At 40.3% G+C, this 8,800-nt stretch overlaps 1 long non-coding RNA gene across 1 annotated transcript in view; it reads left to right on the top strand.

Annotated features, from left to right (window-relative positions):
• The first annotated feature begins 222 nt into the window (after nt 1-222).
• The window catches only part of LOC130592609 (uncharacterized), a 40,170-nt gene continuing 31,592 nt past the window's right edge, over nt 223-8,800 (top strand). The window contains exon 1 of the long non-coding RNA XR_008970592.1: nt 223-332. This is a non-coding gene — a long non-coding RNA (uncharacterized LOC130592609). The remainder of the gene's footprint in view (nt 333-8,800) is intronic.

The following is an 8,800-nucleotide window of genomic DNA, read 5'->3' as shown; positions in this document are numbered from 1 at the left end:
AATTACTGTCCTTCTTCTCAAAGATTGCTTCTTCCTGACTCTTTAAATTGATTAAGGGAAAATTAGCCAGGTTAGTTTATACAACCAGAAATTGTGCTTTCAGATGGGATATTTGACCTCAAGTGAATTGGGGAGTGCTCACAGATGCTATGTAGCCCTCATCAGGGTAAAGCAAAAAACAGGAGGTAAACAGTTGGGTGTGAGTGTTAAACCCTGGGTCAGGAAAAGGCCATGTGCACATGGTTTAGGTCATTAGAAGAGTGTGGCTCCTTCATATGCTTGATGTGGCTAAAGGGCACTACCTGCCAGAGCTGTGTGCCCATGAAGTGAAGGTACAATGGTCTAATTATTCTCAGGAAGAACCTTAGAAGGATAGGGTGCTATATGGGGTGCAATAGCTTGCCTGAACCAAATCTTATTCCTAAGGATAAGTGAAGAACTTTGATTTCTGGGGCTTACATTCATGTTGGAAAAGCTTTTCTTTGTGTTCCTTCCCTGATAGTCCTGGTGTTCCCAGAATTGCTGCCACAGGCTGGGGCTGTGAGGCTGTTGCTGTGAGGTCTGCTTGTGGGATGGGTTGTCAGCCAGTGATATGTTCTTGAGCTGTGGGCTTAGTGCACCTTCAGAGGGTGTGAGGTACTTCTCAAGCAAAGGCCATATAAAGTTCTTTTAATCTTAATGTAGCTTTTATGGTCTGCTTGGTTTTCGTAGTGCTCCAAAATGACATTTCAGACCTTTGATGCTGGCTTTCCACATTTACATTTAAAAGCCACCCTCAGACTTACAAGGTGCTTGCAGAAAAATGTGGTTTCGTACATCCAATGAAAACAGGAGCAGCACTTACAGTGAGGTGTTTTCCACAGGTACGTGCAAGGCCCTAGTGGGCGTAGCTGGGTTTAGGTATGCCTTTCGGTGCTGGTGAATGCTCTTGTGATGGTTCTAACCGAACTGATAGGTTGGTATTTGCTGTCTGCCATTTTAGTGTCCCTGCCATATTTTGGTTTTCTCTAATGGATGCTGCTGGGCTAAATCTTTTGGAGAATGGTATAAATCAGACAAACCCAAAAGAAACAGAAAGTATCAAGAAGATGCTGGAACAACACCAAAGGACTCCTTCAGCAGGGATCAGAGCTTTAATTTACTTCACAAGAAACTGATTCATTTGGGCAATACACTCTCTGGATCTCTTACATGTGCAGATGGATGACAAAGGCAGGCTTCTTGATTTTCAAGTGATGGAAGTGGTTTTGTTATACAGTGTGAGGTGCAGGACTTTGTGCTCAGCTGTGCTTTACAAAAAGAGAAGGCTTCCCTTAATTTTTTATTATATAGTGCTTCCACACTTGAACAGCATCTTTTGCTGTGTGCCGCATACCTATGTACAAAGTGAACAGTCCTAGATTGCTGACCACAAACAGCATTGGGTACCTAGGATCTGTGTCTCCTTGTCTGTGGAAGAATTCTAACTTTATTTACAGAAAGAATTATGTGAACATTTATGCATCCTACAGTTTACTTTTGAAATTATTCCATAACTCCATAATTCACAGACTGCGCCACTTTGGTGCCAGCATTTCTTTTGCATCTTGTTTGTTTGCAAGAAGGTTCTTCTGGCATTTTTTGAATTATAAGTTGGCAAACAAGATTTTTTTTCCTCTTGACTTCAAAGCAAACACAACAATAAAGACTTAACAGCTAGATCCTCGTGGGAAGCCTCCTGACACCTTATTAAGTATATTTAATGTCTGATTTTAAATTATGTTTAGAAATGAAGAGTCAACTTGTTCAATATACTTTGTGCCATTCAGATTCTGACTGTGAAGTCCTGTATCCTATGAGAGCAATGGAACTGCAGCCCTCGTGCAGTTCAAGGCAGCCGGGATCTTAGGGTTGGGATGATGGTGAGTGCACCACAGCCCTACAGTGTGAAGCTGCTGACCCCTGTGTACCCAGGAAAGACTTAGGGCTTCAACAGAGCGATTTGCTGAGGACACAAGGTGGCAGAGGGGGCAGGAGTGATGCTACACCTTGTTTTGTTGTAGCTTTTACGCAGAGTGGGTAGATCTGCAGGCTAATTTCCCAGACAAACAACTGAAAGAGCAAACTCACAAGGGATGTTTTGGACTCTTCAGTGATGGTTTTCAAGTCCAAGTTGAATGGCTAAGCATCAGAGAAGGTCTAGGTGTAGCTGATCCTGCCCAGCTGCAAGGAGCTGGGCCAGCAGATCTCTTAAGGCTCTTTTTGGCTGTAAACTTGCCTAATTTTGTTATTATAATGATGAAATTCAGGGTAAGAACAACTGAAAAGGAGACAAGAAATTCTATTAGCTGGGCAATAACAGAAAAGGGAAATGCTTCTCATTTTTCCTTTTTCTGTCAGGCGATCACTCTGAAAACGAGCAGTTGCTGTAACACTGTCATCCTTTCCGTTATAATTTCCTTTCTTACTTATTGCTGCTGGGTCAAAAGGTGGCCCAAAAGGCTAGTGGAAATAGGTGACTTACAGATGGCTTCACTGGGGACTCAACTTCTCAGCCTTGAGTAATTCAAGGGGGTTGTTTTGCATTACTTGTTACAGTTGTGCAGCTGTGATTAAAGTGCATCAGAGGGCTGGGCAGCCCATCTTTTGATTTGATCAGTTTTTGCGCTGGTCTGTGCTACCATACTAGGTTGCTGCATATTTTTGGTAGAGAAAGCTTTATTGCTGTCCCTTTCCTGCCCAATTTGATTGTTAGATGCAGGTCAAGGCAGTTGAGTTGTCTTGAAGGTTGGATGGATATGCCACAGCTAAAGTGTCTGGATCCTGCCTGTTTGTTGGAGCAGAGGGTCAGAGGAGGTGGACTTGAAGGCTGCAGGGTACTATTGCTAACATGGAGGCTGAACTTTGCCTGGGGAGTGCCCTTAAACTCTCAAAGTGCAGCATGCCCAAGACACACCAGCCTCCCGCCTCACTTGCCGTCTGGGACGAATAGTTCATATGGAAGACAAAAAAGCAACTAGTGGAAGGAGGTGTTCCACCCCATATGGATGCAAGGTCAGCCTGCCCTATTATCTATTTCTGTCTGAGGTAAGCAAAATCACTTATTACCAAATGGCAGCATCCATATGGGTGATCAATATGGGGACCTCTGCAGCTTGTTCCTTTCATGAGCGTAATAGTGTCTTCTGTTTTCTCTCCTTTGATATTTTTATCAGGGTAATTCAGTCTGACAATGTTTTTAAGTTAGGGAGAACAACCAAAGGATAAACAGTTCAGTCACCTTGGCCTCTTTCTTCTCCTACTATTAAAAGTGAGGCTAGCTGTTATTATGATATAGTATTTTACTCATTGACTTTCTTTTGAAGGTTCATAATGTGGAAGCTGTTTCGAAAAATCAATTTGCATAAATGCTTTTTAATAACAAAAATGTGTTTACTCTTCCTTGACTCATTAATAATTTTTCTGCATAGCAATTATATACAAAAGCTTGTGTGTATGTGTAGATACATGGATCTATATTCACACGCACACATATGTATACACAAAAGTTGTCTCCTGTAGCTGGAAAGAGCTCAACTGAGAAAAATAATGTGCCCACCAAAACAATTGCAATTTTTCAACAAGATCCCAGTGTTTTCTTTGTAAAAAACTAGGATTGGAAAAACATGAGGTTTTCCTGCCAGATTCCATTCATTTTCAGCAGGAACAATCTGCTCCTCTCAGCTGAACATTTTACAGCAAGAATGGCTGGAACTGAGGAACCAGCTCCTGTTTGGAAATAGTAATTGTTTTTAATGAAAATGCCTGCCTACCATTTGGAGCTAATACTAGAACCGCGATTCCAGTAGGACAAAGCATCAGCTGGACAAAAATATACAATGCAAGAGGGCAAGATGTCACTTTACCAGGAAAGCGAAGGAGAAGCTTGCTCTTTTTTCCTGCTTTTTCTTTTTCTCTCCTTTTCTATTGGTTTCATCTGTGGTTCCCTAAGAGATACCAGATAATAAAAAGGGCAAGGGCCAAAAATCACCTGGTGGTGATTGGAGTCATGCCAAACCATTGTATGTCTGAAAACAAAGCTGATGGTAAAGGAGCAATGTGTTAGACTTCCCTGATAGTTAGGGTTTGCTTGGGAAAAAATATAACCAGCTTGGCAGAAATAATCTGATGTAGAAGGAGATAGATGTGATTGAGAGAACCTGGGAGCTCTGCCTTGTACAACCATGTCCACTCACTGCAGAAACAAACATCTGAGGACACAGTGACATTTTCTGAGCAGAGGCAGAGATTCAGTGATGTCTTAAATGTCTCTATTTAGAACGAGGTTTTGCTGGGTTCTTATGATGGGACGCAGACTAGGAAATCAGAAAAGCACAGTATGTCTGGCTGCATTTAAAGCCAAATGAATATTTGCAGGAAAAGTAACTCCCAAACTCAAAAATCTATGATGGTGCAAACCCATTAATGGCAATACCTGGCTTTCACATAACATATGTGCTTGTCAATCTCAGCTTCCTACCCTCTACAGCAATGAACTCTGGTAAGGTATCTAATGCATTTCTTGCCATCACTTTAATGGTGTGAGTTGCCGTCACTAAATATGAAAGACATCTCCCGGTTAACATGAGGAAGTTAAAGCCTACCCTTTCACCTACCCTTGCTGTTAATAAGATTTTCAGCATTTACTGGCTTTGCTGGCTCAAGCTTGGTTTGGAACACTTGCTACCCCTCTTTGACATAACTTTTCTGTAATTCAGTTTATGCCAAATTGTTGACAAGCTCAGAATGTGGTCTATTAGCATAACAAGAGCAGATTCTTTTCAATTATTTATTTAGGTTTATTTTAAATGAGAGGAGTATATTAGTTGAAAAGACAAGAAGTATAGAGTTATATCTGTGATAGTCTAAAAATATGAGAGAGAACTGAGGGATTCATAGAGAGATTTGTCTTAGATGAGCTGATATAATAAAAAATAATAGATAAGGTTTCGGACACACCAAACTTGCTGTTTGACCAAGCCAGTGAAATGGAGTGTCTAGAATTTAGACTTTGATTCTGTCTATTAGGGGAAATATCTATTTAGATACTTTTAAAATGCCAAATACAATCATCACACTATTTATTTTCACAGCAGATGCAGGATGGCTTTTCATATCAACGACCATTGGAAACAAAGGCAACCAGGAGTGTGAACTCATTCTCACCCCAATAATTCCACTGTGATAACACAGGTTAATGCTGAAAATAATTCAGGTCACTGTGTGAATCTACCAGACCATAGCAGGTTCTTTACAGGCGTTTCAGTTTATCATGCTGTGTTTTAAGAAGTCAAAAATATGCCCCTTAATCTGTAGCTGCAGCAGAAAGCTGTCCCACTGACAAATTTGAGTTTCACTTACAAATCTTCAGCTTGTCTTCCTATATGATCAGTGGGGCTTGGAATAGCAGAGAAGGAAATAAAGGTTGCAGCCAGCTTTGCAAATGCCCAAATTTCATAGTGCCAAGGGTCGGTCTGGTCTTGTTGAGGACCTGTCTGTATTCTTGGGATGTTCCAGGGGCCACAGTATAGCTTGGATGGTTGCAACTCAGGCTTCAGGTGCGTGGTGGAGGTCTGAATGGGTGCATGTACTGGAGCATTAAAATACATTCTAGGTTGCCCAATTTGCTCAGCAGTTGACCATCTTTTAGTGATTGGGATTAAAATCTGTTGCCAAAGTAGATATTCATAGCTATTTTTACAAGATTGCTGCTTGGTAATATAAAACCTTAGTCATACTCAGGGGGGAATCCTGAAGCTAGTAAGACAAACTGATGCTTGGCACTGTAGATCTAAGCCATAAATCCTTTGAAGAATCAATCATCTCCTCTTTCCTGAGTCTGCTAGCAACACAGAAAACTCTGGGGGCAACAATATATACACTGAAGCATTTGTGACTGCATTTTCATAGGGACTTACAGAACAAGCTCAACTACAGTTTGGTGCTTACTGTTGCTTACAAATCTGACTTGTTGATTGAGAATGCAGGGTTTTGCGATTTAAGCCCACATCTACAGAAAGCTGCTCCTAGAAATCTTTAGTTGAAGCTACTGGTGCACCAGACGTGCTGGGCTCAGATGAATAGCACACTGTCCTGCAGAGAACTGCCGTGTCTTGGATTCGGAAGGAAGACCTTTCAGCCCAGATTGCATCTTCAGCCCTGTGCAAATGTCAGCCAATGAATTTGTTTCTGTGAGAGCTAGATGCTGCGTTCAAATAGGATCTGGCGTTATGGAACATGTATTTTAGTCTGGATGCTTGAGGTAGATCCTTGAGTTTCTGATCACTACAAGAGTACAAACTTGCAGATCATCTTGTGGTCAAACAGTAGATAATAGTTTTCTTAGTTTTAGTGAATGCTGGTCATCTGGAAAGGAGTTGTTCTGCTGCTCATACGCAGGTCTGCCATTCAAGGAGGATGAAGAACATGAAATACGGCTTTTCTAACATTTCCCTGTATGTTTTGTTCATAAATCCCGATTTATTAGTCACTTCCTGTTTTGCTCTAGAAGGATCTATTAAAAGCCTCTCCATTAATTTCTAAATGGGAATTGGAAAAGGCGGTAAACTGTGCAATTGCTTCTTTGAGTTGGAAGAATTAGATCTGACACTATATTCTTGTTTGTGGGGCTTACTGGAAATGGGTGTTTCTCCACTGAGTGCTTAGAGATCTGACACAGCTGAGCATGTTCAGATCCATTCATAGCTTTGAGCATGGAGCAGTTTTATTATGTGAAACAGAGTAATCTTAGATTTCAAAAGCTTGAAGTAGATTTTAAGGGAAATAATGGTGCAAAATGACACGGTTTTATGCATAGTATTTGTGCGTGTTCTTTGAGTTGTGTTTGCTTCTGACATTCTCACACCAGTTTTGAGCATTTATTGCTGCATCACTTAGGTCTGCTTTGATACTTCTCTTCCATGAGCTCTCTGAAAGATCCAAGCAACTGAGCTTTAACCAAAAAGACTTTCCAGATCCCAGCTATTTCCTTGAAAGGGAATAGAGTAAGGCAGCGTCTCTGTATCAATCCAAATCTTACCCATAAGGTTTGATATATATTAGATGTTACATACAGGAGAGCATGTAATGGGGCCATTGCATTCACATCTAGAAACCTCAGTAAGATTTGTGGAAGAAGTAGCTTTTGCATGACTTCCGAAATCGGGTACCATGTCATCACTGTTGTATATAACTTTTGCTTTGTTGCATAGCTTGACTGGACTTTTCCTGACCGTCTTTTCAATATTCCATGACTACAGAATTTTTGAATTCTCATTATTCTGCTGTTTAACATGCCTGAAAATTCTGTCTTATTTCACTTCTTTTAATTTACATTTCTACATTTTGGGGTATGAAATCAGTTTTCTCGTTGTTTCATGTGGTTATTAGAACTTAACTATATTTCAATCAATTCCTTGGTCCTCTGTGTTACCTGAAGCAGTAATAAAAATGTTCAGCCATATACATATATATATATATGTATTTATATATGTACTGAATACCAACATTTATCATAGGAAAATATGTTTAATTACTAGGCAGAATTAATGTTTATTTTCCTTAGACTTCATTGGAATTTAAATTTGAATTTAAACTTAAAGTGTAAATTTTAATAGTTTTCAATTTTCCTTCCTTTTATTTTAATTTTTAAATGCAGTTTGAAAATTGCAAAAGGAAAAAGAGAACCAAAATTTAAAAATAATGACAGGAATTAGAGGTAATTGTGGAACATTGGAGTTAATTCCTTTGAATGGTCTTCTAGAAGAACCTATTTCATTCCTCTCCCTTGATTATATAGGGTCTTATTGCGGGCACCTGAAGTTAGATTTTGAAGTTAAACAGTACAAATCCCTCCCGTACTGTTTCACATTTATGGTGAATTCCTTTGTGGATCAAAGTTTATGGCCATGGCCCCTAGTTAGCCGAGTTTTAAGAAGTTTCTGTAGAATAGCAGGGGATATTGTGCTTTTAGAAATAGGATTGTAAAGTCTTAGACATCATGGGGAGGCTACAATAGAAAATCCTGGACATAGTCTATGATGCCTGCATTAAAATATGAGACCATTTCCTCCTGTTGGAGTTCCTATGGATGTTTCTACAGTTTTACGTTAGTCATTATAAGCCTAATGCCCTTCTCCAGGCTGCTTTCACTATTGAATTTGCTGTCTGTGAGCTAAATCGGGGTTCATGCTGAGGGTTAGGATGCTGAAGTCCTTTGTTTTCCAAATGGCTCTTTGTGGACAGCACAACTGTTCTGCAGACTTGCTCTTTGTTTTGTGTTTGGACCTTCCTACTGACACTGTACACTTCATCATTAAGGGTCAAGATATGCTTCTCAAGTTTACTTAATTAATAAAAAATAATGTATATGCAGTCAAGAACCATTAAAACAATTTAGACAAACCTTCCCATACCATTATAGAATCCCAGACTAGTTTGGGTTGGAAGGGACCTTAAGATCATCCAGTTCCAACCCCCTGCCATGGGCAGGGACGCCTTCCACTGGAGCAGGTTGCTCCAGTTCCCATCCAACCCGGCCTTGAACACTGCCAGGGATGGGGCAGCCCCAGCTTCTCTGGGCACCCTGTGCCAGAGCCTCAGCACCCTCACAGGGAAGAACTTCTGCCTTAGATCTAATCTGAAGTATTGTCATAAATCAATGTACTTACATATAATTACAAAATAGTTGGGAGAACATGGAACATAATCTGTTATTCAGCTGAACAGCTCAATAGGAGTATTATCCTTCAAATCAGCTGAAACTGCTGGAATACTCAGTGCA

This window comes from Pezoporus wallicus, unplaced genomic scaffold (genome assembly GCF_028554395.1).
Source record: "Pezoporus wallicus isolate ANWC-B61680 ecotype Strahan unplaced genomic scaffold, APGP_CSIRO_Pwel_v1 contig_14703, whole genome shotgun sequence".
NCBI lineage: Eukaryota > Metazoa > Chordata > Aves > Psittaciformes > Psittacidae > Pezoporus > Pezoporus wallicus.
This window is presented reverse-complemented; position numbering and strand designations above follow the sequence as displayed.